We start from the raw sequence: 13173 nt of genomic DNA on the forward strand, positions 1-13173 counted from the left end.
TGAAAAAACTGAAACGCAAGCCTTATATTTGACTCTGTAACTTTTAAAAACACCATAAAACATGTACATGAGGGGTACTGTTATACTCAGGAGACTTTGCTGAACACAAATATTTGTGTTTCAAAACAGTAAAAAGTATGACAGCAAAAATATCGTCAGTGTAAGTGCCGTTTGTGTGCGAAAAAGGCAATAAATTTCACTTTCCCTGACGATATCATTGTTGTAATAAATTTTACGGTTTTGAAACACAAATATTTGTATTCAGCGATGTCTCCCGAGTAAAACAGTACCCCCCATGTACAGGTTTTATAGTGTCTTGGAAAGTTATAGGGTTAAATATAGTGCTAGCAAATTAAATTCCCTATACTTTCGGCCTGGGTTGTTAGGCAGGTCCTGCAAATTGTAATTAATAAAAGGACCTAATTATGTAAAATTATTACATAAATATATATGTAAAATTATTATATATACACGTGTGTGTGTGTATATATATATGTATATATATGTATATAATTTTTTTACTATAATTTTTTATTTATATATAGTTATACATATAGTGATGTATACGTATATACTTGGGTATATACATATATATTATTTCGTTCTACGTGTATTTTGATATATATATATATATATATATATATATATATTAATATCAAAATACAGTTAGAACGAAATTACACACATATATATTTTTAATAAATTTTTTTTTTTTACGTATTTACATATTTTTTATTATAATATATATATATATATATATATATATATAATTATAATTATGTATATATTTAATCAATATCCTTCTACGTGTATTTTGATATTAATATATATATATATAATTATATATATAATATATATATATATATATAATTATATATATAATATATATATATATATATATATATATATATATATATATAAATATTAAAATACACTTAGTGTATGTGTAAATGTGTGCGTATATATATATATATATATATATTATATATAGATCATATATATAATATATATATATAAATGATGTAAGTGTATTTTATTTTTAACTTTAATTTTTATTTTATTTTTACTTTAAGGGGTTAATAGGGGAGGAGAGGGGCAGAGACAGTGTCAGCCAGTGATTTTACATCAATGGCTGACACACAGGATCAGTGATCACAGTGACAGGCTGTCACTGTGATCACCTCCTGCAGATCGCGGTAATTGGCCACAGGGGGAGTGCCTGGGTGTCCAGGCATGCCCCCCACCGCGATCTGCAGGGGGATCCTGATTGGAGTTACTATGGGTCAGCCAATAGGCTGACACATAGTAACTCTGATCGCAGTGACAGGCTGTCACTGCGATCAGATCGCAGGGAGAGGCTGTCTCTGCATTCAGATCGCAGAGACAGCCTCTCCCTGCGATCAGACTCTGCAGATCGCGGTCACTGACCGCAGGGGGACTGCCTGGGGGGCCAGGCATGTCCCCCGACCGCGATCTGCACAGTGAAAACGCGGCCGGCTCCATGTGTCAGCCGATTTTAAAATCGGCTGACACATGGTAAATACCGATCGCAGTGACAGCCTGTCACTGCGATCGGAAGCTGCAGACCGCGGTCCCCAGGCACAGGGGGGCTGCCTGGGGGGCCAGGCATGCCCCCCGACCGCGATCTGCAGCGGCCATGTGCCGCCGGCCACGTGGGGCTAAAGACCGCCCAGGACGTACCATGCCGTCCTGCGGCGTTTAGAGCCGCCCAAATAAGGACGGCATGGTACGTCCTGCGGTCTTAAGGGGTTAAATATATTTTCAGAATTCTCAAATTGAAAAGTGCACCAAACCTTAAAGTGCCACGATAGTCACCAAAATAAACTTTATTTGAATCAAGCAGTGTTGGTGTATAGATCATGTTCCTGAAGTTTCGCTGCTCATTACACTATCATTTAGGAGTTAAATCACTTTGTTTATGCAGCCCTAGTCACACCTCCCTGCATGTGACTTGCACAGCCTTCCATAAACACTTCCTGTAAAGAAAAAAAGTATCTGTCTAAACTTTATAACACATTTGGTTTTATCTAAATTTCCTTACATCTTGCGCAGTTAATATCTTGCTAGGCCTTGCAGGAGCCTCCTATTTTGATTAAAGTTTACTCTGTAAATTAAATTAAAGTTTAATTTACAGAGTAGGATATAAAAATGTCTAGTGTAAGTTAACATCTTATTGAAAATTTCTTTTCATGCATACTGTATGAGGATGTGGCTAGGGCTGCATTAACAGAAACAAAGGTAATTTAACTCCTAAATGACAGAGAATTGAGACTTCAGATGCATGATCTATAAACTCATTAAGCCAAAGTTGTTTTGTCGACTATACTGTCTCTTTCAACTATTTCGTGTTGTGTGATTACCCTGAAATTACAGGGTTAAAAACAATGTGTTTTGGGGTTATTACTGTGTAAAAAGAGACCAGTGAATGATTGGAGAACTCCCACTAGTAATAAAAGTGTAATGATTTGTCTCATTGTCACTACATACAGCAAATAAAGGCCCTTTCCTGGAAAATCAATAATATTTCCTAATGCACGTTGTTCTCCCCTCTTCGTTACAGCCAGACCTGACAACTTCAAGTTGTGTCCACATGAGAGTTCTTCAGAAAGCCTGAGAGGTGAGAACAGTCTGCATTTGATTAACATTAGAGCTTTTACATTAATACATGCGAATTCCCAAATACATCAAAACATTAAATCATATAAAACCTTGCTTTCTGTTCATTTTTATCTGCCTAAATCGTACATTCAGTGAGTAAACTAGGTATTTAGGGTGAAAATGTCTATAGGCACTTCCGCTTTCCCCAGGTTTGTGTATCCCTTTACTCCCTGACCTAATTTAGTGTCTCCACTTACCCCGTGATCCCTTTGTGTGTTTGCCCTTATCAGTATTGTTGCTTTGTTCCCATCCCCTCATTCCCTCTCAGTACCATGCCACTTACCTGGTCCTAGACTATAGCATGGAACCCATGGAGCTGGCCCTGCATGTTCCTTTGCCCAGTCTGACAGTTCAGCTCCATGCTTTCGAATAAGCGGGTGGGAGCTGCAGATTCACACTAAGTCTACAGCTGCTCTGACAGACCAGGCAGAGGGGCCTCGGCTGTGGACCCACTCTGGCACATTGCAATGAGTGTCAGGGTGGGAAGGGGGTGATAGTCCTACCCTACTTAGTGGTCATAGTGCTTGGAGACTGTATACATACAAAGATATCTTACATTTATAGTAGAGGTGTAAATCCACCTTTGGCAGGGTTGTTAGGGTGTCTTTAGCCAGTTCCGAACAAGAGTTCCAGAGTGGCTAATGAAAATTCTGAGCATACTTCTTTGAAGACACACTCAGCTTACACTCTTCGTCAATGAATAAGTGTCACGTTTGGCATCTGCCTTCTGTAGCTCTTCATCAAAAATGTACCAAGGCAACCTAAATTAAACCAAAAGTACTCATAAAGATGGGGGGCAGGGAGGACAGTTTGGGCAGGCATTAGGGTTTGCCTTACATCCATTACACATGGTTTAGGGTTGGATAGAAGGTTGGGTTTTGAGATGGACCACACAAATAATTAACTTCCTTCCTTTTTTTCTTCTGTGTTCTCCTTTTAACAAACTAGTGTTACCTGTGACTGTTTATTTGTTTCATTTGTATACATTTAGCCTGCTGGAAAAGTAAGCAGGTGGCACATCGTTTCTGAAAAAATACTCTTTGACTTGAAGATGGAAACCCAAAGAAAGCATTTTATAAAACCAGCAGTGATATGAACAATGTCTAATAGTAGCTATTACCCATTGCTAAAAACAAACACCCATACTGCTGGTCAAGTAGCAGCTCCCAGAAGCCATTTTTCAGGTTACAGTTTTGTCTCTGGTGGTTCTCTTGCCGCAGGTGTAGAGGACCTTCTGGAAATAACCTTGTCTTTTTGCTCCAAATCCAAGTGGATCACCGCAGATATAAAGGAAAAAACGGTAGTGAAATGGAGATCGGTGCACAGTGTGCAGGTTTGTCTGCTAGCGGTAAAATAACTGGGTGAATATCAATCACTGTGCTAGATGAATATATAAGCAGAGAACAGCAGAATATATATGTAGGTCTGAGCAGAATGTTATATTACATAGATACACTAATGGGGTTATTCATTAGCCATTTAAATCTGAAAGGCAAAATTGAGGTTAAAATAGCTCATTTAAGATTAGACAACTCTACCTTAAATTTTGCCAGAGTTAATTTGTAAAAAATCTGTGTTTAATTAACAAAAATGTAAATATATCCATGTTCACATAAGCTGCTTTTTAAAAAGTTACTCCAAACACCAAAACCACTTCAGTGATTTTCAGTACTCATGGTGCAGTAGTTTGCTAAGAAACCCTGCAGAGTTTAACTGCTTTGCTGCCCAAGATATAATTCCACCTGTGGCAGAGTCTTTGGAGCATCATTAGCCATCATTAGCCAGCCTTGAACAGTCAATGTATGTGCTCTAGGCACGCACAGGGGACCCAGATTAACATGGTTTGCTCCATTACTCGGAAATGGGACTAAGGTACTCCTGGCATCATAATCGTTACTATGGGCTGAACTGTGCATCTTCCTTGGAGTAACTGTTTAAAATGGCAACAACAACAACAAAAATGCTACCCATCTTTCTTTTTCTAAGATATTACACCCCTTAGATGTTTCTCTGTATCAGATAATCTATTAGTACAGCCTGTAAATTATTCCCATGAAGTACCGTAATATTTATATGGAGAGCTACATAACAAGGTATTCACAGGAAATAACTCTATCTTGCTTTAGTGATTATGGTGCCAGAAGTTCCATGGTGCCGTTTCCCATTAATGGGGCAAAGTGTTTTACCAGTTTCCGAGTCTTCTGTAATGGCCAGTGATACACATCTGCAAAACCCAAATGGTGAACCCACCAGTCAAGCATTGGCTGAGATTGCCAGCTAGATGCTTTCAGGTAATGAATGGCACTCTGTACAAGGAATATGCACACAGGTGACATTGCAAGCCGGGAACTTGACTAATTATGTACTAATGACGGGCTAAAAATCTCTGTATGTGCAGAATTTCAGGGTGAAACACTGCATGAACCAATTCAAATCACTGAACTGATCAAGCAGGACTCTATACATTATCATACATGATAGCAACTACCTGACAGGCGTAAAAGAGTGTATTGCAGATCAATTAAACTAACAATTATATTTACAGTAATACAAACACACCTTTTCATTTATATTTTAGATATACTTTATAGTCATCTGATATGGAAATTGCAGCTGATTATAATTCCATCAGACTAATCGGGTATTTACTGGAGTAGTAAGAGTGTCAAATTGTGCCTATTTTTAGAATGAAATGTCGGCCATGTCAAATGTGTGTTTGATAAGGTCCCTCTTAAAGGGACACTATAGTCACCAGAACAGCTCCAGCTTATTGAATTTGTTCTGGTGAGTAGAATCATTACCTTCAATTTTTTTTGCTGTAAACGCTGTCTTTACAGAGAAAATGCAGTGTTTACATTACGGCCTAGTGATAACTTCACTGGCCACTCCTCAGATGGCTGTTAGAGATCCTTCCTGGGTCATGGCTGCCTAAAATGCATCCAAACATTCAGCGTCTCCTCCCTCTGCATGCAGACACTGAACTCTCCTCATAGAGATTCATTGATTCAATTAATCTCTATGAGGAGATGCTGATTGGCCAAGGCTGTGTTTGAACTGTGCTGGCTCTGCCCCATATCTGCCTCTTTGTCAGTCTCAAACAATCCTATGGGGAAGCATTGTGATTGGATCAAGCTACCACTTCTGATGATGTCAGCAGGGAGTGGGCAGGTCTAAAGGAAACGGGGACAAAGTAAGCAGTTGCAGACTTGAATACAAGTAAGACTTTACTATATTTAGGGAGGCATGAGGGGACCAGGGTAGCTAGATGGAGGTTTTAACCATCTAGGGTCAGGAATACATGTTTGTGTTCCTGACCCTATAGTGCTCCTTTAAGTCATTACACTTTATTGGTAGTAAGTGTTAAATATTACACTACGTATATAGTATTAGATTTTAAAAGGAATCTCCAAGGACTATAACGACTAATTACTGTAGTGGTTATGGCACAAGAAGATGATCGCTAAAGTGCCTCTGGTTTTTTAACAGAGTCAAAAAAAAACAAAAAAACAGAGGAGCCTTCTCGCATCCAAAGCATCGCCTCTGCCGCAGACAGCATAATGTGGAAGGCTGGTTGCTGTTGAATCCTTCACTTTTTGTCAAACTGTTTTCAAGTTATTTCACAAAAACTGAAGCGACTGCACCCATAAACACTACAGGTGGACCTCATTTTACGACGGCTCTCACCTACGACCAGCTCTCTAGCATAGATTAGAGGGAAAAATTTCCCTGAACATAGACTAACGCACCAGAGCAGTGAATCCCTCAACTCCTCGCTTAACGACCAATTCGTTCTACATCCAGGTCGCAGGAACCTGGTCGGTAAGTGAGGAGTACCTGTTTAATTTACTGTGCTTAAAGTGGCACTCTATTGCAGGTGTAAGCAACCTTCGTCACTCCAGTTGTTGTGGACTAAATCTCCCAAAACTTACTTACAGCCATAATGCTGGCAAAGTATCAGGGGATATTAAGTCCACAACATCTGAAATGCCAAAAGTTGATTACTCCATCTCTAATGTATATTAGCTAGCAAAACATTCAGCAAATAGATTTTACTAGTATATTAGACTAAATACCTACTTGTTTGTTTGTTTTATAGTTTGTGCTTTGGAATCTATCTTTAGCGTTCTAGGGCTGGTTTGAAACAAATGTATAGCTTGTGATACCTATAAGGTTGTGCACTCTCCACTGGCATATTGCAAATCTTCAATATCAAATAAAACATATTGAATCACCTGCAAACACTTTGGCATGAGCAATGTATTGATAACATTTTATAATTTGTCAAGTGCCGCCATGTTATTTGCCAAGACAGATGCACTACCCACGAGTGATGAAAGATTGGTGCAATAAGCAAACTTAAAGGGACACTCCAGGCACCCAGACCACTTCTGCCCATTGGAGTGGTCTGGGTGCCAACTCCCACCACCCTTAACCCTGCAAGTGTAATTATTGCAGTTTTTATAAGCTGCAATAATAACCTTGAAGGGTTAAGTCCTCCTCTAGTGGCTGTCTATCAGGGACTTCCGTGTTCTTAGAACACAAAAAGTGTTTTAAACGACGCTGGACATCCTCACGATATGCATGAGGACCTCCAGCGTCGCCAGAATCCCCATAGAAAAGCATTGAATAACGCTTTCTTATGGTGAAGTCTAATGCCGCGCATGCGCATTAGGTCTCCGCCGCCGGCAGGGAGGAGCATGGGCGGAGCCTGACCCAGCGATGAGGGACAACGGTGCTCGATTCAGGTAGGTCACTGAAGGCGTTTTAACCCCTTCAGCAACATGGGATGGGGGGAGGGAGGGAGAGGGGCACTGTAGGGTCCTGCAGTGCCAGGAAAACAGATGTGTTTTCCTGGCACTGGAGAGTCCCTTTAACAAGCTTAGAAGAAAGAAAACAAAATGATTTAAATTAGAAAATGTCAAGAAACGGACAAATCCGCAGTGGTTATACCTTATTTCTCGTCTTTGTTACTTTTTATCTATGTGAAGCGTCAGCTGCCAGAGTAGCATCTGATTTCAATGCAGAATTTTTATATGCAGTTTAGCTACAGACTTTACCAAGATATTTTTCAGAAATCCCTATCTGCAGTAACTGTGTTTATCTAGATGTAATACGAGTAAACACTAAACTATTTAATTATCATGGCCTAATCTAAACTGTGGCCAGATGAGGTTATGGGTATCAAATAATAAGACACCCTACGTAGTCAAACCATTTGTGGAAATGCAGGGAGGTCCAACTATTCACACCTGGTTTGACTACTGTAAATTGTTGGGCGCCGGGGACTCTTGGCACCATAACCAATTCAGCAGGCTGTAGTGATTATTTTGCCTCTAGTGTGGGATATTTATAGTGCACTTTACCAGTCCAAATGTTAACTAAACCTTAAACCACATAAACACATTTCATGCACTGATCTACCTTACACAAACATGGCTTTCTTTTAATTGTGACGTTATTTAAATACAGGTTTTGTAAACGTAACGTTTTGCTTTTAATGCACCGTATAATTCACATGTTCTATTCTTGTTTGGTGGCAGTAATAAAAGTATTTTAGTCTTCCATGCGGACATACATGAAGTGCCAACCTATAATCAGCTCTGAATTAGAGCCCTGTAAATAGCTTTAGTTAAGTCTTTGGAAGGGTCCATGTTCACTTCACTCTGGTGCCAGAGTTGTATGTATAGCATGGTTTAAAACATTTTCACTAGAATTAGAAAATGGGTATAGTTTATATATTTTTTGTCACACAGAGATGAACAGGGCTGTTGCGGCCTTATCTTGCACTCAAATGACAAAATAATTATTTAAAGCGACACTCATGCCTAGAGATTGGCCCATTTTTTTTTTATACAAATTGATATTCAAAGCACTATAAGCACAGGTTATCCAAGGAGCTTTCCAATTTGCTGCTAGAACCCTAAAACTAATTTACATTACAAAATAAACGTGTTTCCACCTGAGACAAAGTCACAAGCTCCCACACAACGGCATCCGCCCTGCAGTACCTTCGGCCCGGGTTGTCCGCCGCCTCCTCCTGTCAGCTCAGTAGCAGGACATTGGGCTCAGCAGCAACATTTGAGTTGATCGTTTCTGCTCCCCCTTGTCAGTCAATGCTATGGAATGCTGAGGTATTGACTGACAGCTGGGAGAAAAGCCTACTGTTAAATAGTTTTTTCTCCAACTCTATACATTTGGTATACATCTGCTCAATCTAATGGGCATAGGTCGTTTGAGGCATGACAGGTGCCCTTTAAGAATATAATTTCATAAAGCTTCCTCTACTGAGAATAAATACAATATAGGTTCTTTCTTTAGCTTCCAAAAAGATACAATTTTTAGGGTGCAAAAGGTTTCATTTTTAAAAATTACAACATACAATTGGCCTTGTTATATTCTTGCGCATAAGCATGGAATTGTCAGAATAAACTGTGGCTTTCTATTGATAAAATGGAGAACGGTCAATCCAAAAGGTTACACAATGCCTTCCTGAAGAAGTATTCTTAGAATAAAGTCTACATTTTCTACAAATAAGGGATAAGTAAATCCCATGAGAGGTATCATTACAAGCATTGAAAACAACCTTTTTAACAAAATAAATCATCAATAAACTGTTAATGTGTTTACCAATATTGACTGAAGCTAATTCAGTTTTTTTTTTTTTTAAAATGAATTAATGTTAAAAAACAAAAACAAAAAAACAACACAATTTTCTGAGCTAAAATAACTAATTTAATTCTCAAGCCTGACTATAGGTTAAAATAGAGCAGCAAGATTTGAGGTCTAACCCTTCTTTCCTTGTTTGGAGGAGTTCTGGAATGGTGGCCTAGCACAAAGCAGAAGACGGCATTTCAATTTTAAACTGCTACTCGGCCAGAGCTCCTGCAAGCATAGATCATTCCCGAGCATACCCAGCACAAAGAAAACACAAATATGTACCACCCCCTGTGCTCCTAATCAACCTTGTGGAGAAGCATAATAATCAATATTTTAGCAAAAATAAGCCTTAAAAAAGTGGTGGTCACCATTTTGTTTCTGCACCTATGTTTGCAGTTTGTTACCCCCTATGGCCATGACTTGTGTGGAGTTAGTTACTGTGATTTTTGGAATCTATATTCTCTATGTGCAGGTCAGCAGTACTCCTCTTAACGAACATACAATACACTCAATTCCTCCTTCCCTATACTGAACTGTACACTGTAGTACAAGAGACACTGATGGATTTGACTACACCCACTGGCTTTGGTAAACGATGCAGGACTTCCATCGTCCACCACTTCAGATGCCTCGCAATATGGTGCTTCTCTGGTACAAATAAGCACAGACCTTGTTAGCAATAGCCACAACATAAGCTGACCTCACAGCTCTCACCGTGGACATTCACAAGACCATACAGTCAGAGATGGTCAAGTATTACTCAGAGATTTCAGACCTGGAGCTTGCAGGCTCTAGACACTACAGTACAGCAGTCTACACATCAACATGAGGCTTACGAAAATGGCCGTCACGAGACAGGGCAACATGCTTTGCCCTTCACAATCAAGTTGAATATTTGGGCAACTGAGGGAGAAGGTGCATCATCAAAGTAAATAGAATGCTAGAGACTCAGGAAAAGAAGAAAGCGGAGGATATTCTAAGGGACTAATTCAGTATGATCCTGGAGTGTGAATCCTCCCATGAACTACGCTTTGAAAGAGCCCACACGGCCTTGAGACTCCTCTGTACCAAAGACAACCCACGGGATATCATGACGAAGCTATTAAAGCTTCTGCAGTTTTAAACACACTACTCTATTGTATTGTTGAATAATGTGCATATTAAATAGAGCTTCAACAAGAACCTTGGCATAATCCTCAACTGCATAGAGAGCCTGACCTAAATAAAAATGGTCTATATCTACCTTTACCTTGATTGCTTAGCGCTCTCAATATCTCTCTATTTTGGGCAGTTATATTACTTGGACACTATTGTTTATCACAAATTGTAAAATAAATAAATAAAAAATACATAGGTGGAAAGTCCACATTTATCTGATGCATCTCTCAATCCAGATTTGGCTTTAAATACAAGCCACAAAACAGCTTCTTAACCCCTTAAGGACACATTACGGAAATATTCCATTAGGATTCCCTTTTATTCCAGAAGTTGTGTCCTTAAGGGGTTAAAGGAACACTCTAATCACTCTAACCTCTAGTCTAGAGCCTGCATTAGCTTTCAGATAAAATCTCATTTAAGGAAATCTGCATGCTTTTCAGTCCCACAATAGTATGAGCACAATGTATGGATTTTTCATTAAGCAAATCTGAATTTGGTAGATAACACCAGTCTTCAGGGTGAAACTAGTCCTTAAAAAAATTTGACCCCTGCACTGCCGCATGTACATTCAGCAAGAGGAGTTCACAAGCACTCCTCAATGTAAATAGACTGGAGAAAGCAAATGAAAGTAATTGCTAATTTAATAAGTGTACGGCAACATCATTTCTAGCCAATGGACTCACCATTACTTGGTAAATTCAATACAATCACATTAACAGGAGAATAAACTGAACAGAAATTAACAATGTAGTTAAATTTACAGGACAATAAAGTGCACATAACATCGGAGCAATATAAATAATTACATAAATGACTATAATATAAACTGTTGGGGTGTTGTAGATATACATAAGCAGAAAAAGAGAGCTTTCTAATATAACACCATTCAAAAAGAGAGAGGAGAGAGAGGGAGAGGGAGGTAGGTAGGTGAGTTGAATGCAAAACTGGCAAATATCAAAAATTTAAGTTTTTTTAAAAATCATGCCATTTCCCACATTTGGCCAATTATTTAAAAATGACCAAAGTCTACCTACCACAGGTGCTAAATAAAGCACAACAGCACATGTTTATTGGGGCCCAACCATTGGAAGCACAATCCGATAGTTTGCCCATGTACTATAGTGAAATTGTCCAGTGTTTTTAGCCACAGCTAGTTTTAGACAATTAAAATCACGCAGCTTGATTCTCCATTCATATATGGAGGCTTAGTTCTGTTTTTTTAATTCAAAGTTAAACTGTAGAATAATTCTGTAGTAACCATTATTTAAAACAGTAAGATATTAACTGCCATTTATATTTTTGGTTTGCTGTATGACTTCATAGACATTTACTGGATTAATGCGCAGTTAGCGGAGATGCAACATTGTGTAGGCCAGAGTATCGTGCATAATGAGCTAACCCCCTCATGAATAATTGGCAACTGAATAAGGACCTATAGCTACATCAAAGATCATTTTATCTTAAAAAGATAGACCTGGCTGTTTATTTCATTAATATAAACCTCAGCTGAGTAACTTATTTAATGCCATTTAATGGACTGTTCAAGAAACAAAAAGCAAGCCTGGCAGATAACCCACAGTCTACTGGACGAAAGCATAAGAAGAAATGTAAAAGTCAGACATCTTTACGAGCTCCATTGAATTTGTTCATGCTTAATTCCCCCCACACTCTCTACTGATTCATAAAAATGGTACGAAACGCCATGGGCCAAGTCTCCTGTAGAGTGTCTTTACTGTCAAACTGTGGAATTCAATAGAGCTACATAAATAAATTACAATAATAAGACTCAGTAGTAAAGGAAGATGCAATATAGACACACTGTAGTTAGTGTAAGAGTTTATATTTTAGCCCTGATAAGACACACACACATACACAATTAAATAAATTTCAATTAAGAGATCAATTAAAAATGTTAGTCTCCAGAACTTAAGGGGATACTCTAAGCATTTAAGTGGTTATGGTACCAAGAGTCTCCATGCACAATCCACCAGAAATCTAACATGTGACAAATGTTTGACCTTTGCGTCCTTGTGGTCTGGGTTGGTCAGCTGTCAACTGACATGCTAGACTAATTAATACTTTTTAAACCTGGCATGCATTGGTATGAAAATTCTGAAGTATGATCTTCCGCTTTATCAGACTATGACTGCCTGAAGTGTGAAACAGTTTATAGGTGGTCTGGCAGATTACCGGCAGATGGTGCCTTGTGGACTACTGGCACCATAACAACAGAGTGCTGTAGTGGTTATAGTGCATAGAATGTCCCTGTAATGGTTCAAAATAAGTTGTTGTAGAGACTCTCTTCCTGCAAATCCCCAAAATGCCCGTGTTTCAGGCTCTTGTTTACTCTACACCTTAAAATAAATAAATAACCTGCAGAAAACAAAATGATAAATGATGTTTCTCTAGTACAATACTCCAATTAATTGCATCAAGTACAGTAACTTGAAAGCGGATCAATAATGTCTGCAGTACAGGCATGGCAAAATGATGGATAGAGATTAACATACAGCCCAATCCAGTAAAACAAGGCGGGGGGATGTCAGCGTAATGAACTTCACAATACCCATTACAAACCAGGAACAATAGGACCCCAGGAGAAGCATGAACCCATTGCCAGCAAAAGGGCACAATTACCATTTAATAACAAAGTTCCTTGTAAAAACAAGCTTCAATATA

At 38.7% G+C, this 13173-nt stretch overlaps 1 protein-coding gene across 3 annotated transcripts in view; it reads right to left on the reverse strand.

Annotated features, from left to right (window-relative positions):
- The window catches only part of MCC (MCC regulator of WNT signaling pathway), a 373218-nt gene that overhangs the window by 172245 nt on the left and 187800 nt on the right, over positions 1-13173 (reverse strand). The window lies entirely within an intron of this gene.

The sequence above is a fragment of the Pelobates fuscus genome, chromosome 5, assembly GCF_036172605.1.
Source record: "Pelobates fuscus isolate aPelFus1 chromosome 5, aPelFus1.pri, whole genome shotgun sequence".
Classification (NCBI taxonomy): Eukaryota; Metazoa; Chordata; class Amphibia; order Anura; family Pelobatidae; genus Pelobates; species Pelobates fuscus.